The sequence below is a fragment of the Dermacentor variabilis genome, chromosome 5, assembly GCF_050947875.1.
Source record: "Dermacentor variabilis isolate Ectoservices chromosome 5, ASM5094787v1, whole genome shotgun sequence".
Classification (NCBI taxonomy): domain Eukaryota; kingdom Metazoa; phylum Arthropoda; class Arachnida; order Ixodida; family Ixodidae; genus Dermacentor; species Dermacentor variabilis.
In genome coordinates, this window is record NC_134572.1 from 42,691,649 (window position 1) to 42,709,668 (window position 18,020).

General features: G+C 45.2%; 1 protein-coding gene across 4 annotated transcripts in view; it reads right to left on the minus strand.

Moving 5' to 3' along the window:
• The window catches only part of LOC142582482 (venom allergen 3-like), an 82,359-nt gene extending 71,610 nt beyond the window's left edge, over window positions 1-10,749 (minus strand). Inside the window, exons 1-3 of one of the 4 annotated variants that reach the window (XM_075692263.1) lie at window positions 10,534-10,749; window positions 5,323-5,557; window positions 869-951 (exon numbers count right to left, since the gene is read on the minus strand). The gene's annotated coding sequence lies outside the window, so the exon portion shown is untranslated. Of the gene's footprint in view, window positions 1-868; window positions 2,766-5,322; window positions 8,770-10,533 lie in introns of those variants that run through there. The other 3 variants (XM_075692265.1, XM_075692262.1, XM_075692264.1) reach the window with 3 other exon arrangements.
• Window positions 10,750-18,020: the final 7,271 nt, after the last annotated feature.

The following is an 18,020-nucleotide window of genomic DNA, read 5'->3' on the forward strand; positions in this document are numbered from 1 at the left end:
CCGTTAACTATATGACATATGCTACACTCTTTCGTAATTGTCCCTTCGTAAGACAGCCTTTCTCGCTGCGTGTGAGGGAGCTTAGTCATGAAATGCATGTCCCACTCCTCGAGCTTCGCCTAATGCATCCAGCCAAGCTGCTACCTCCTTGGGAGTGGCAGCTGATACAATGCGATATATCTTTCATGCAAGTTACAAAACACGCTCCAGAGATTGAAATGCAAATGCATTTCCGGGAACTCCAGCACAAACAATCCTGCACGGAGTTCTACACAGACGCATCGAAGTCACACGACGGGGTGTCCTATGCAGCCGTCGGTCCATCCTTCTCGGAATCCGACGTACTGCATCCGGAAACTAGTATCTTTACGACTGAGGCCTACGCAGTATTGTCGACCGTGAAGCATATAAGGAAATCAAAATTCAAAAAATCAGTTATATATACGGACTCCCTAAGTGTTGTGAAGTCTTTGATATCGTTCTGTAAGCACAAAAATCCTGTTATAATTGAACTCTATTCCGTCTTATGTAAAGCATATGTATCTAACCAGCATGTGATTATATGCTGGGTGCCTGGCCATAGGGGCATCCAGGTTAACGTTCTAGTGGACCAGATGGCCACACCAATTTAATTGCATGCAGTTAATCCTACTGCTTCGGTCCCTGTCACAGACCTGAAGCCTTTCTTAAGAAGGAAAGTGCGAAACCACTGGCAACGTATATGGGACGCAGAAGTAAATAACAAACTGCACGTGATAAAGCCACAGTTAGGTTCTTGGCCCTCCGTAACAAAATCACGACGAACAGGTGTCCTATTCTGTCGCCTCAGAATCGGACACACATTCGGCACGCATAACTTTTTACTCACTGAAAATGATCCTCCAACCTGCGGTAAATGCGGGGAGAGGCTGACCATCCTCCACGTCCTCCAGGAGTGTCGGGCAGCCGAATCTGAGCGAAGGAAACATTTTTCTCTAGCATACCGGCAGCACATCCCCCTACATCCCGTAATGCTACTCTGCCCAGAACCTTCATTTGACACCAACGCAGTCCTAAGTTTTCTGAAAGATGTTGTCTTGCATGTTGTTAGCCCCGCATGTTCGTAGCGGGTCCTCTCTCCAGAGGATGCCGCTGTGATAGCTCTTTCATATAGCACATGCCTCTAGGCCCTTGTGTTTCAAGGGCTCTGGCGAGGCAGCAGTGCTCCAAGTAATTTTACCATCTTATATATTTTCTATTTTGCATCATTCTTCTACAATGGATTTTAAGGTTCCTAGTATTCGTCGTTAGTCATTCCCATAATTTTATAGCGCGTAGATTTTACGCACTTTACAGCGACTATTTTTAGGCCACCTTACAGCGAAGTCACATCTTCTTCACAGAACTCATCATTCCACCGCGAAATCACTAACACTGTCTTGGCGCTCTTTGGCCATATCTGGCCCTTGCGCCACTAAACCGCACACACATTCATTCATTCATTCATTCATTCATTCATTCATTCATTCATTCATTCATTCATTCATTCATTCATTCATTCATTCATTCATTCATTCGTTCATTTCCTGCCTTTTCTTGTTTTTGTCTTGTTTCTCTCCCGATCTCTATTTCTAAGGTCGCACAGGTTTTGAGATATGCACCGTGAAACTTGCGGTAAAAATGCGCTATTGTTACACTTACTTTTTTTTACCAAACCACCGTTTTATGCATTGTAGCACAAAAGTAACTGAAATGCTCATTTATTTCGTAGCACAGTTTCTGAAGAAATATCTTGAAATTGGTGCCATCCTGAAAATTATTTCTAAGTAGATTCACCTTGCGAGCTTACCGGCTGTAATTTGTAATTAGAATATATTCCGTGAATTAATCATTAAAAAGTTAGTTATTGATATATTTGTTCATTAGTCGATTACGAATTTCGATTTCTTGTGCGAGTAATACCCAGCGCTTCGAGTAATCCGGCGCAATGACTACAATTATGCTATGTGTGACAGATGATTTCTAAAATTCTGTATGGTCTAAAGAAAGACACCTCGTATACATAATCGCTGTATGGCCCTGAATTACTTCATTTTCTTTAATTTTGGCATTTAGACAGGATAAACTTACAAAACAAGAACAGAGAATGAATGTATAGAAAGACAGGAAGAGAGGTTAAATAGAGGTGGTTCTTGTTGGCTACCCTGCACGTACTAGCGAAAGTAAACAAGTAAACCGCCAATGGGATCCAGCGGTAGAAAGCGGCGTTTTCAAAATGTATAATGTAGACCTGACGCTTAACTAACTAACTAACTAACTAACTAACTAACTAACTAACTAACTAACTAACTAACTAACTAACTAACTAACTAACTAACTAACTAACTAACTAACTAACTAACTAACTAACTAACTGACTGACTGACTGACTGACTGACTGACTGACTAACTAACTAATTAACTAACTAACTAACTAACTAACTAACTCAGTTTCGACACACAATGTAGGAGTCCATGTGAGGCCAAGCTTCATTCTAGAGGTGTATCCTCAGCCTGGTTACGCCCACTGCTGGGCAAAGACCTCTCCCATGCTTCTCCAACTACCCTGGTCATGTTGGTCATGTACTAATTGTGGCCATGTTGTCCCTGCAAACTTCTTAACCTCATCCGCCCACCTAACTTTCTGCCGCTCCCTGCTACGCTTCCCTTCTCTTTGAATCCAGTCCGTAACCCTTAATGACCATCGGTTATCTTCCCTCCTCATTACATGTCCTGCCCATGCCCCCCCCCCCCCATTCCTTTTTTTTATTTCAACTAAGATGTCACTAACTCGCGTTTGTTCCCTCACCCTATCTGCTCTTATCTTATCCCTTAACGTTACACCTATCATTCTTCTTTCCATAGCTCGTTGCGTCGTCCTCAATTTAAATAGAACCCTTTTCGTAAGCCTCCAGGTTTCTGCCCCGTAGGTGAGTACTGGTAAGACACAGCTGCTATACAGTTTCCTCTTGAGGGATAATGGCAACCTGCTGTTCATGATCTGAGAATGCCTGCCAAACGCACCCCAGCCAATTCTTATTCTTCTGATTATTTCAGTCTCATGATCCGGATCCGCAGTCACTACCTGTCCTAAGTAGATGTATTCCCTTACCACTTCCAGTGCCCCGATACCTGTCGTAAACTGCTGTTCTCTTCCGAGACTGTTAAACATTACTTTAGTTTTTCTCAGATTAATTTTTAGACCCACCCTTCTGCTTTGCCTCTCCAGGTCAGTGAGCATGCATTGCAGTTGGTCCTCTGAGTTACTAAGCAAAGCAATATCATCAGCGAATCGCAAGTTACTAAGGTATTCTCCATTAACTCTTATCCCCAATTCTTCCCAATACAGGTCTCTCAATACCTCCTGTAACCACGCTGTCAATAGCATTGGAGAAATCGTATCTCCCTGCCTGACGCCTTTCTTTATTGGTATTTTGTTGCTTTCTTTGCGGAGAACAACGGTGGCTGTGGAGCCGCTATAGATGTCTTCCAGTATTTTTACATACGGCTCGTCTACACCCTGATTCCGTAATGCCTCCATGACTGCTGAGGTTTCGACTGAATCAAACGCTTTCTCGTAATCAATGAAAGCTATATATAAGGGTTGGTTATATTCCGCACATTTCTCTATCACCTGATTGATAGAGTGAATATGGTCTATTGTTGAGTAGCCTTTACGCAATCCTGCCTGGTCCTTTGGTTGACGCAAGTCTAAGGTGTTCCTGATTCTATTTGCAATTACCTTAGTAAATACTTTGTAGGCAACGGAGAGTAAGCTGATCGGTCCACAATTTTTCAAGTCTTTGGCGTCCCCTTTCTTATGGATTAGGATTACGTTAGCGTTCTTCCAGGATTCCGGTACGCTCGAGGTCATGAGGCGTTGCGTATACAGGGTGGCCAGTATTTCTAGAACAATCTGTCCACCTTCCTTCAACAAATCTGCTGTTACTTGATCTTCCCCAGCTGCCTTCCCCCTTTGCATAGCTCCCAAGGCTTTCTTTACTTCTTCCGGCGCTACTTAATTGGGGGATTTCAAATTCCTCTACACTATTCTCTCTTCCATTATCGTCGTGGGTGCCACTGGTACAGTATAAATCTCTATAGAACTCCTCAGCTACTTGAACGATCTCATCCATATTAGTAATGATATTTCCGGCTTTGTCTCTTAACGCATACATCTGATTCTTGCCTATTCCTAGTTTCTTCTTCACTGCTTTTAGGCTTCCTCCGTTCCTGAGAGCATGTTTAATTCTATCCATATTATTCTTCCTTATGTGAGCTGTCTTACGCTTGTTGATTAACTTGGAAAGTTCTGCCAGTTCTATTCTAGTTGTAGGGTTAGAGGCTTTCATACATTGGCGTTTCTTGATCAGATCTTTCGTCTCTTGCGATAGCCTACTGGCATGCTGTCTAACGGAGTTACCACCGACTTCTATTGCACATTCTTTAATGATGCCCATAAGATTGTCGTTCATACCTTCAACACTAAGGTCCTCTTGGTGAGTTAAGGCCGAATACCTGTTCTGTAGCTTCATCCGGAATTCCTCTATTTTCCCTCTTACCGCTAACTCATTGATTGGCTTCTTATGTACCAGTTTCTTCCGTTCCCTCCTCAAGTCTAGGCTAATTCAAGTTCTTACCATCCTATGGTCACTGCAGCCCACCTCGCCGAGCACGTCCACATCTTGTATGATGCCAGGGTTAACGCAGAGTATGAAGTCTATTTCATTTCTAGTCTCGCCATTGGGGCTCCTCCACGTCCACTTTCGGCTAACCCGCTTGCGGAAGAAGGTATTCATTATCCGCATATTATTCTGTTCTGCAAAATCTACTAATAATTCTCCCCTGCTATTCCTAGAGCCTATGGCATATCCCCCACTGACTTGTCTCCAGCCTGCTTCTTACCTACACTGACATTGAAGTCGCCCATCAATATAGTGTATTTTGTTTTGACTTTACCCATCGCCAATTCCACGTTTTCATAGAAGCTTTCGACTTCTTGGTCATCATGACTATGTAGGGGCGTAGACCTGTACGTCCTGCAATTTGTACCTGTTATTAAGTTTCACAACAAGATCTGGCACCCTCTCGTTAATGCTATAATATTCCTGTAGGTGACCAGCTATATCCTTATTAATCAGGAATCCGACTCCTAGTTCTCGTCTCTCCGCTAAGTCCCGGTAGCACTAGGACGTGCCCGCTTTTTAGCACTTTATATGCTTCTTTCGTCCTCCTTACTTCACTGAGCCCTATTATATCCCATTTACTGCCCTCTAATTCCTCCAATAGCACTGCTAGACTCGCCTCACTAGATAACGTTCTAGCGTTAAACGTTGGCAGGTTCAGATTCCGATGGCGGCCTGTCCGGAGCCAGGGATTCTTAGCACCCTCTGCTGCGTCGCAGGTCTGACCGCCGCCGTGGTCAGTTGCTTCGCAGCTGCTGGGGACTGAGGGCCGGGGTTTGATTGTTGTGTTCATATAGGAGGTTGTGGCCAAGTGCTGCACCAGGGTGGCCAATCCTGCTTTGGTATAATAGATCCTATAAAACCACAATTGCGTTTACTACCATGCTATGCAAGCGTACAACATCATGCAATGCTTATGTTAATCTACTACACCGCTCACAAGCTATGAACACCAAATCGGGCGGGTGCGCATCGTGTGATACGCTTATAGGCAGCAACGTCACGACGACAAAGGCAATGCATGATGCTTGTCGAAGGGAAGAATGGTGTCGACAGGTTTATGCGCACAGTAGTGCGACAGATATCTACCTGCATTTGAGGATACCGTATACTACATCTTGTCTCACATTTGGGTGCCCTAACCACTATGCTATCGTGCAAATATCAGCGCTGAGAAATTGCTGCAAGGTATGACCTTCCACTGAGACTCCGAGAGCGGTGGAACACATGTCGCTGTAGATAGCTGCAACGACATAGGTTTGAATTCCATTGGTGGCGGTTGTGAACGAAGTTTTTCTCTCTCTTCGCCCTCTATAGCGAAGGCGAAGCTGGGGATGACGAAGCGCCTGCACGACTACAAGAACACGTCACGACGAGACGGCCTGAGGACGGCAACAGTCGTCGTCAGCGTTACGGAACGAACAGACGGACGGACGGACGGACGGACAAGACAAGCGTAGTTTCTAGCACCTAACTGCTGTCGCAGTAAAATAAATTGCTTCTGCAAGTGCTCTATATAAAACGTTATACTGCCGTTTAAAGCAACGTTTCCTGGTGTCACAGGACAACAAAATGCGGCAGTGAATTCGCGTTTAATATAAACGGAAGAAGTGCTGGCGGTGAATTGGAAAGCTTGTGGATTAATTAAGGTATTTGCAGATAAATAGTGAAGACTCGTTTCCTGCCTATTTTGAGGCGTTATACAAAACGCAGATATATAAGTTTTCCCCGGTGTCCCGGGAGAAGTGAAAGTGGTATCTAGTTTATATATATCTATATATATCTATATAGTTACGCGCAATGTTAGGATGGTGCTGATAAGGAATTTTCGTACCATTGTATTCATTTATTCTTGTATTGTTTACCAATTCCTGCCCAAGGTCTGACACTCAGGCCGGCAGTATGTATCAAATAAAAAATATAGTGAAAACAAGAAATATGTTATGAGTGATGCGTAGGGTAAATTTAATGTTTCTGGGTTAATTAAGGCTATTCCAGTAAGTTAATTATGCAAGCACTCGGCAGCCTTCTGTAGCCGTTATCCTCAAACGTTTCCTACTTTCCTGGCCCAGCCAGATGCTGCACCAAATTTAAATCTTTAGGAAAGGAGGTCATGCTATAAACTTATGGTTTATGGGTCAAGTATGTGGTATAGCTACGGCCTTTACAGTAATATATCTGCATAAGCACTCCACTGCTTTATACGCGGGTTTTATGAACCGCGTCGAATATTCTCCCCATCTATATCCGAGATAAATGACAACGACACCGACTTCACATTTAGCGGAAATGAGAACCACGTTACGTCTCATGTGCACAAACATTTTGAAGTGTGCTGCGTGCTAGGATTCGAGCTTCCACAGTAAATAATTTTTTACACCGCCCGGATGATTTGTACAATGGTATGCACGTTTTCCCGGCGTACTGGGAAAACTTTGTGTGACAACGAGTTTGAATTAGCAGGAATTGAGGGGCATGTTATCAATGATGCGAGTACTTTACTTGGATGAAGTCTGAAATGTTGGCGACTAATTTCTGGTCAAATTCTCCACAAACAATGATGATGGTGATGAAAAACTTTGTTTATCCCTCTTTAAAGGGAAGGGGGCAATGGAATAGAGGGTGGGGGCCTGATCTTCAGGAGGCCATCCTGGAGTGGGCTGAGAGGATAAAGGAGGCCTACTTCAAGTAGTTCCTCCCCCCACCCTCTATTACACAAACAATGAATTGTTTATCACCGGATCACAATATGATGTGACACGAAAAACTTTCTGGTAATAAAGCCCACTTCGCAACCGTGCTTGCACAGTTAATAATAAAATGACAAAAGCAGTAAGAAAACAGCATGCGTGGTCTGTGGTTTCTGCAATTAAACCCCAGTCAATCAATCAATTCAATTGAATAACACAAACTAAATAAAGCACACATGCAAAGGCATGATACATTTAAATACATGGGTGCGATTTCAATTTCATTAAAGGGAGGTTATTAAGGCGAAAGCCTTAAATGGTTCGTTGCAATGGCTCATACCCGAAAATGTGGCCTCTGGTCCAGTGATAAAAAAAGAAAGATGACGAGTGATACAAAAATTACCATCATCAGCAATGGCTCATACCCGAGAAAAAATAACATAATCAGGTATGAAGGAATGGCTCATACCCCCGTAAGCAAGAAAAGATGCAATGGACGAATATGAATGAAGAAACGAAAAAAAAAAGAATTAAGGAAGCAAACGAAGGAAAATATTAACACCAGGAATGGCTCATACTCTCGTAAGCAAGCAAACATGCAATGGCGGAATATGAACGAAGAAAAGTGTGCAGCAGGCTTTCACCTTCACCTGTTACAGGAGTGTAACATCTTGCCTATTTTTAGGGCTTTTACAGTAAATCGCTGTAATGGGACGTTACCCCATGGCCTAAGTAACTTTTCTGTGCCGAAAAGAAAATCACCGAGGCGTGCTCGCCTCAAAGCACAGCTTCGCCGCTAAATCTTACGGCATCTTATGAGAACGTGCTCTAGGCTATTCCATGGAAGGGCGCATGCTTAATAAGACATACCTGAATGAAATATACGCTATACATAAAGCTGCCTCAATACGTCACTTTCGATCTCGGACGATGAATAAAAGTCAATGTGTCTCGGCCACCGCGAGCAGAAATCGTGGGTTTGTACGACTAGCAGAGTCATACGCTGGCATTGCTATAAGGGGTGCGGTTTAATTACGGGCATTAAAAATTGTTGGGATAATACAACTGCTGAAAAATGGCTTCGCTTAATATTGGGCGGTGATTCCACAGTGTCCCACAAGCGTGCCGTATTTTTGTTTCTCAAGCAGCTTTCAAAGAAGGCTTTTTGAGCTGAACTGCGTGGGACGTCAATGTATATTTTTGTACAGTTTGGTGACGAATAATTGAAATTGGTGTTCCTTTCAGGGTTCGTACTAATGGGCATGCTACGAGCGTTTTCAGGGTTTACTTCCTCAACCTCAACATGTGCCCTAGACAAGGGAATTAATAATTTAATTCGCAAGTTCGGCATTGCGGTTTGTCGTACAAGTAATAACAAATAAATAATAACAATAAATAACTACAATAAATACATAACAAAACAAATAATACAGCTGAATCTGTTGTATAAATGTTGTCTCAACCACAGGCGACTTGAAAAATAGGTTAGCTGATATAATTGCCTGCATAATGTACTTGCAGCGCTAGATATTTTTGTAGGTTGTACATATTGGAGTGAAAACTTAGAGGAGCGACAAAGGATGAACGTTGTCGATTAAAACAGAAAAAAGTGAGAATGGAATATCAATATCTTGTTTTTCAAGAAATCTGCCTTTAAACGAGCAAGATAACCTTCCAGGGCAATTTTACAGCGGTAGAAGGAAAACAGTAGATAATTACACTTTAAGAAGTTTAAGTTGGAATGTATTGCATTATTGGAGCAGTACACTGGAGCCTTAGCGCAAAGCAGTTAAATAACTTTTTGCTGTCATTACCGTTATAAACTGACCTCGATCAAATAAAACAAATTAATTCAGGGATCCTATCGCGTTCTTGCTATCATGGCTAAGTGAGTACCCACCGCCGTTCTTTTACTGCGTTTACAGTAAACATTGTGTAACTTCGAAACACTTGACGGCACAATTAAAAGAAAAAAAAATCTGCTAATGACGCGGCTCTTGTGTATGATGCTTTGATATACCTCACGATTGCAATAACTGCATTACTTGCCAATGCGTCTCTCAAAGATGACAAAAAAAGTCTGAACGTGCACTATAAAACAGTCATTAGAACTTGAGCCAAAATTTACGAAAAAGCAGGCGAACTGTAAATTCTTTCTGAGAGAGCCGGCTGGCTATATGACACAAAGAAATAGCAGATAATATTGCATTGGGGCTGAAAAAAATATGACAGAAAAGTGAAGTTTGTGACAAAATGAACATAAAAGGTACGCTGAATTTCCGAGAAATAAATAGAGCAAGGACTGAACTCTCTTTATATAAAGTCTTAAGCCACTTAATTCGATGGCTTCTGAACCACAGACGGTGGATACGACTTTGTTTTACGTTACTTCAGAAATAAAGTGGAGGCAACAGTGCTACGATAACATTTTAATACTGTGTTGCTGACCAAGCAGATTTGAAAATTTTTTTCAGACTATTGCAGTCAACATATTTAATATACGCGGCGTGAATATTAATCTCTCAGGACGTTCTGTTTCTGAGCGGGAGGTTGAGGATACTCATCCTCAGCTTGAAAGGCGAGGAAGAGAGACTTGAGTAGAAATGCCGCTATCTAGGCACACATTATGTAACGGCACTTCACCGGAATCAACCCAGTGGCCTCCGTATACGACGTCCCTAACTGCTCTAAGGCGAAGCGGTGAGCTGTAAAAAAAAAAAAAAAAAAGGAAAAAAAAAAGAACGTAAGAAGAAAAAGAATGTGTTTTTTAAATATTTTTTAAAATCTTTCAGCACTTCTGCCAAGGTCACTAGGTCACTCATTATGAAGCCACGAACGGCCATACCATTATACCACAAAGTGCGCGACGATTGCGCTGACTCTTCGAAAATCAGTCTGAAAAAATTTCCACACGTTTTCATAGCGGTTTCGCTAACCGCCTGCGCTCTCCATCTATCATCGATCACGCCCCTACGTTTCGGCGAAAAGCACTCGTCGCGTTTTCGTTATAGGCTCACGGCAATCCACTAAGGCGGTCGTTCTTGCCCACATCCCAGTGGGCCGAAAGCCACCGTTATAGAAACGTAAGGGGGAGGGAGGGGGTGAGCAAGTGAAAAAGAAAATGAAGAAAAGAAGTGTACGCATCCATTGTCTCCAGCGACGACGGCAAATCCACAGGCTGCTACGTGCCTCGATTCCAGACTCGCGTAGAACGTTCTCCAATATTGGCGGGAAACTTATCCAACGCCGCAGTATTACCCCGCGGAGTAACCGTACTAGGCTACCGGGTCGTACGGGGGCCACGGCGGCACCTCGCGCGATTCGGGCCGAGGAAAGCGCTCCTATTGCGAATTCAAGCGACGACACCCGGGAGAGAAAGGACCAGTAACAGAGAACAAGAGCGGACGAGGAAGAGTAGGCAAAGGAATAGGAAGATACGGTGGGCCACCCTTTCCGCATTTGCGACGGATCACGCGCGCCGACTGTCCCGTGGTCGACATGTCCGGACATGCCCGCGTGTCGTTTGATGCCCCGAGGGCGGTCGGAGCGCGAGACCGCACGACTTCGTGCGAGGCCGGCCGTTTTACGGAGATCGATTGCAGTCGCTTTGAATTTTGTTGTCGCCGATCAGTTAGAGTTGGCGACGAAATAGAAGGCTGAGATCGCAAGGGTTGGCATCGAAAAAGAAGATCACTTGGAGCGTTTGAGGACGTACTTCGTTTTTAATAAAGCGGTATTCAGAGCAGATTTGTGGTAGGACCGGCTGCTCCTTCTCATAAAGTCTAAGTGAACGGGCAGGAAGGATACAAGCAATAGCAGTGCGCTTAAGTGTTCTTTATAAAATGATTATTGGTTTCTTTAGGTATCTCTGCTAAGGAAAGTAGTCGACCACAAGAGTTTGTATACGTTTTGTCCTACTCACGTGTCTAAATTATGGGAAGTTTCTCCAGTTAAAAATGAAATCATATCGTATCAAACAAAAAGGCAATATCGTATCACTTTCCACATTGTAGCAGCACCATAACCACGTTTTATATTGTGGGACCTTTCACGATTATAGAAAATTATTACAAAAGTGTACAAGGGCAAGTGATTTCGTTTTTTGTTGTTAATGGTAGAAGCTAAACCTACGTGTGGTCGCGCGATTACTTAAGGCTCGCTCACACTAGGCCGACCCGACACCGATTTCGGTCTGCCGACTGTCGGCGACAGCGTTTTCTTCCTTCGTGTCGGCGCCTCTGTCGCACTGTATGCCGACGCCGACAATATGCCGACGGTCGGCGGAGAGCTCGATGTCGGTACAGTGTGACAGAGACGCCGACGCGAAGGAAGAAAACGCTGTCGCCGACAGTCGGCAGACCGAAATCGGTGTCGGGTCGGCCCAGTTTGAGTGGACTTTTGCAATACTTGAAACTAGTATTTGGACTGACGCAGACGTCGTCGTATCAGCCGAAAGAAGGAAGTTTGAAGTTTAGTTTGAAGTTTATTTTCTTTCTTCATTACAGAAAGAGTAAGCAAGAGCTAAAGGCCATTTGGCCTAACAGGGACTCTTGCTCCTAAGTGCATTCGGCTTACATGATGATGCAATGCCCGAAAAAAAGCAAATATAGCAAGAAACAAGCAAGTACGATGTAGAAAATACAAATAAACAAGATAATGTGTACATTATACAATGACTATGTGAAAAAGACATTTATGCTTCAATTTTTGTTTGTCCATTCACGTTACAGCGCAGATTAAGGAATACATATATAGTGCATGAAAAAATGTGAGTGCGATAGCATTTTATGTATATATAATTCGATTGTGTATGAGAAGGTCTTTTTATACATTGCTTAAACTTAGGCGCACAGAAATCAATTTTTTGCTCAACAATGTTTAGTAGCCTTGGTATTTGATAGTTTATATCCTGACGTCCGTATTAGTACGCGTGAATAGTAGAGAAACGACACGGTAATGCACCTGCGCTGCCTGGTGCTATAAATGTGTGGCCCGTTTCAACGAGCGCCTTTGGCGAAGGTGGCCATTAGACTCGGAGAAATGGAGCAAGAATAAACCCCTTGCGCGGTACACTTCGGGGCATCTACTTCACTCCGATCCTCAGGCACACACGCGAACCGCCGAAGGACGTCTAGCCTATAGTTCACGCGTTGCATGCGATATCGCTTTCTGTGAGCGCAGCTGCCTCTCCTTTCGTGCTTCCTTTCTTTTTCCTCCTTGCGTCCTAAAAGCTTTGATTAATGGTCACCTGACAACGAAGTGCGCGTACTGCGTTCCCGAGGAGGGGACTCCCGCGGTTCTCTTATTTTTCAGGACTGAGCCGCGAGCGTTTTAAGCGCACGCCGCTGCTTGCTCCTGCAATGCTTCGGTTCACCAAACATATACTATATACAAAAGGCATGAAGCGGTGACGCACAGTCTTTGTGCGGGCGCTAAATTTGAAATGTACGCGTTGATAGATGCGCCCGTGTTAGCTGTTCGACACTCCTCTCGCTGTTTTTTTGTTTTCGGTCTGTACACGCGTCGGTGGCGACTCTTAATGCGCGCAGCGCATGCTATGCTGCCGACTCGCTATTATGTAATGCACGGTGGTGAGTGTAGCGCACGTAACATTTTCGACGGGTTGTTGACACTGACACCAGCTGCTGAGCTGCTGTTCGATTAGCGGAAAGCCCATGCATCGAGCATCGGAATTAGTTCGGACAATATGAGAGCTATCGGCTGCTGCAATTTGCTAAAGGGCTGCATGGTATGGAAAATAAAAAAAATAAAAAAAAAACAACGATAGCATTCGTTGCACGGCCTTCTTAGCACTCTCCTGCGTTGCGTCTGAGGCACGCTCGTCAAGGTGTCCTTCTTTGTTCAGCACCTCGTTATTTTGAGGCGGCATGTGATGACGGTGCATATAGGAACGCGCAGCGGTCGGCCGGACCTGAGCATCCGGCATGTGAACGAGTGTTAACATGGCGCTTTCAGCAGGTTGTTTATCTGTTGCGGTACACCGACGGCGGCCGCGCAACTGTATCAAATTATTGGAAGACGTCGTCGTCGTTATTCGCCGTAATTAGACGGTCTGGGAGGTGATAGGAGATGATAGGAGATAGGTGATGGGAGCTCGTTGAGGTGATGTTGAACCGCCTCGGTTTCCGGGTTGTTGTAAAGGGAGCATAATTAAGCCACTTTTAGCCACTGACTTCGCAGAAACGACTTCAGAGCTAGGCAGCATCATTGCAGGATAACGAAGCGTGCGAAAGGCGATGCAAGCGCTCTTCATTAACCCCTTGAGCCGCGTTCGTGGTAGGAGCTATTGGCGCACAAATAACCAGACGGCGTTGACCGCGTAAAAAAGAAATACCGCCCGTGCTGATATTGAAGCAAAGTCCTGCAGTGAAGACGTCGTTGTTGGTAGCTTGCGCCTGATCCTCCAGTGAATGCGAAGTCGTTAAAAAAATAATTAAATTATGGGGTTTAACGTGCCAAAACCACTTTCTGATTATGAGGCACGCCGTAGTGGAGGACTCCGGAAATTTCGATCACCTGGGGTTCTTGAACGTGCACCTAAATCTAAGTACACGGGTGTTTTCGCATTTCGCCGCCATTGAAATGCGGGCGCAGAGGCCAGGATTCAATCCCGCGAAGGCGAAGTCGTGTGCTGAGTGAAATTGTTACTTTTTCGAACGGTAGCCTTCAGTTCGTATCCCCTAGCGGGGACGGACTTTAACAGGAGAGCATAGTTACCGGGCGATGGTGGCGTAAGGGGGATGACAAAACACTGTGTTCCCCGCGAAGACAATCCTGAACAGCGCTGACCACATTTAATTCACATATATGGCCGATTTACACCAGATCAGGATACATTTGAAATTATGTATTCCGAATGAAAAAAAAAAGAAGTGTTCTTTGTTTATCTCCACGTTATTGCACATCACAACTTGTTCAATTAAAGGATGGCATGCTTATGTTGCAACTTTACTGCATCATATACCGACGAAATACAGCTTATTACATACCAAGTGAGATGAACAGTGTCGAAATAGGATTCCACATCACGATATCGCGTACTGGATGCGCGAGAACACTGCTCATTGGAGGTAGTCAGCTACGCCCTGCTTGGGTCTAAACGTCCTCATGCCGACCTGATTTCCCAACGCGACACCTTAGTCGTCTCCACACCACAGTGCCAAGCAAGTCTTCACCCGACGTGTCGCGCTTGCGCGCACAGCTTGCAAGACCAAAGGGAACGCGAACAGAATGGCATATGACGCGGAGAGCCTGCCTTCCGCGGGAGCTGTTTAGTTTGGTATCCTGGTTTGGCTCGATTAGCAATGCAAAGCGTGGATCCAAAGGAGCGCTCTAACGTGACTGTATTTCGCGAGGAACGCTGCCAAGTGGCGTTAATTTTTTTGCGAGTGGCCAAAAGCTCTATCTATTAGCGTCTTGTTTCGTACCTGCACAGCAGGCTACCGACTTTAATTCGACTCCAGATGTCTGCATTTCACGCTTAAGTGCTTCGTTTACATAGGTCCATTCTGAAGTTCGTATATCTTTATCGAACCCGTCGTACCTTGAATAGAGCAGACGGCCCTTCTCGAATAATACAATTCGACAGGGGCCAGTGGCGCGCTCATTTTGCTCAGCAGAAACAGCGCCCAGTCCGCCCTTCACTTGAGAGTGCACGTGAGCGTTTCCTTGACGTATAGTGCTGTGACGTCAAATAGAGTGTAGCAGTGTGTTTGAGCTGGCCTTCGGGCAAGTACCAGGATCTTGTACTTTCTGCTGTTTGCACGGAAAGTGATTTGAGTGTCGGGGACTTCAATTACGGTGAAAAAGCCTCAGTTTTTGTGCAAGGCCCACATATATTATGCTCGTCAGCATTTGAATGTCTTCAAGCTCTATCAATTTTCTTGCCCTCATTGGTCAACGCCGTGCAGTTCTTCTGCGTTTCACTTATGCGATGTGGCAAACACATTTATATGGCGCCGCACCAGGGCTTCGCTGACTGTTGGTTTCGATCAGCCATGAAATTATTTTCGCCGCCCGACTGGTGGCTTTTCCCACACTAACACCTATGAAACGAACGAACGAACGAACGAACGAACGAACGAACGAACGAACGAACGAACGAACGAACGAACGAACGAACGAACGAACGAACGAACGAACGAACGAACGAACGAACGAACGAACGAACGAACGAACGAACGAACGAACGAACGAACGAACGAACGAACGAACGAACGAACGAACGAACGAACGAACGAACGAACGAACGAACGAACGAACGAACGAACGAACGAACGAACGAACGAACGAACGAACGAACGAACGAACGAACGAACGAACGAACGAACGAACGAACGAACGAACGAACGAACGAACGAACGAACGAACGAACGAACGAACGAACGAACGAACGAACGAACGAACGAACGAACGAACGAACGAACGAACGAACGAACGAACGAACGAACGAACGAACGAACGAACGAACGAACGAACGAACGAACGAACGAACGAACGAACGAACGAACGAACGAACGAACGAACGAACGAACGAACGAACGAACGAACGAACGAACGAACGAACGAACGAACGAACGAACGAACGAACGAACGAACGAACGAACGAACGAACGAACGAACGAACGAACGAACGAACGAACGAACGAACGAACGAACGAACGAACGAACGAACGAACGAACGAACGAACGAACGAACGAACGAACGAACGAACGAACGAACGAACGAACGAACGAACGAACGAACGAACGAACGAACGAACGAACGAACGAACGAACGAACGAACGAACGAACGAACGAACGAACGAACGAACGAACGAACGAACGAACGAACGAACGAACGAACGAACGAACGAACGAACGAACGAACGAACGAACGAACGAACGAACGAACGAACGAACGAACGAACGAACGAACGAACGAACGAACGAACGAACGAACGAACGAACGAACGAACGAACGAACGAACGAACGAACGAACGAACGAACGAACGAACGAACGAACGAACGAACGAACGAACGAACGAACGAACGAACGAACGAACGAACGAACGAACGAACGAACGAACGAACGAACGAACGAACGAACGAACGAACGAACGAACGAACGAACGAACGAACGAACGAACGAACGAACGAACGAACGAACGAACGAACGAACGAACGAACGAACGAACGAACGAACGAACGAACGAACGAACGAACGAACGAACGAACGAACGAACGAACGAACGAACGAACGAACGAACGAACGAACGAACGAACGAACGAACGAACGAACGAACGAACGAACGAACGAACGAACGAACGAACGAACGAACGAACGAACGAACGAACGAACGAACGAACGAACGAACGAACGAACGAACGAACGAACGAACGAACGAACGAACGAACGAACGAACGAACGAACGAACGAACGAACGAACGAACGAACGAACGAACGAACGAACGAACGAACGAACGAACGAACGAACGAACGAACGAACGAACGAACGAACGAACGAACGAACGAACGAACGAACGAACGAACGAACGAACGAACGAACGAACGAACGAACGAACGAACGAACGAACGAACGAACGAACGAACGAACGAACGAACGAACGAACGAACGAACGAACGAACGAACGAACGAACGAACGAACGAACGAACGAACGAACGAACGAACGAACGAACGAACGAACGAACGAACGAACGAACGAACGAACGAACGAACGAACGAACGAACGAACGAACGAACGAACGAACGAACGAACGAACGAACGAACGAACGAACGAACGAACGAACGAACGAACGAACGAGGCGATATGGATGTGGCCTCCTTGCCAACCACATGCATCACCTTCTTTCCGAATACGTTGCTCTTTCGCCTTGTACAGCGCGCCTTAGGCTTATATAAGATGCACAATGAGCTCAAACGCATTTCTGGTTAACATCCCTGCCTTCTCTTTTTATTTCCTCCTCCTCCTCTTCCTCCTCATCCACATTTATTTAGCAGGTGAAAAGTGTCCAACCATTTGCGATTTGCTTTGTGTTTTCGTTTGCACTACACACATGGATACGCCCCACACGCAACAATACAGGACCACGAATCACACGCCAGCTCACATCGCCTAGCGAGAGATGCTACATTGGCGAGTGCGTCAAAATACAACTGAAACACAAATACATATGCGAATATTCTCCCTCTCTCTTTCACAGTCTTGGCTCTCTAATAATGATCGGTATGACTCTAATGCCACACGCGAGTTCCAATGGACCACTCAACTCGCTTTGCACCGCTCGGAGGCAGGGCAGGGTTAATGGCGACGAGTGCTTTATCTTTGACCTCTGACCTTGGCTCAGGGTACAACAGTCATGCTATAGCAAACCACGGCACGCACTTCTCGTCTGGCCTTGAAAGCGAGAACTGTGAGCTTCTTTTCTTGCCCGCATCGTCTGTTCCATACGGCATACGTTTAAAAAGAGAAATCCCCTGACAAGAAGCCAGCGAGTTAATCGTTCTGGCGTGCTACGTGCGACATTGGATATTAATGGTCCGACTCCGAACAGTTTCTTATTAATGTGAGGCACTCCGTGCGAAGTCACCTTACCACAGC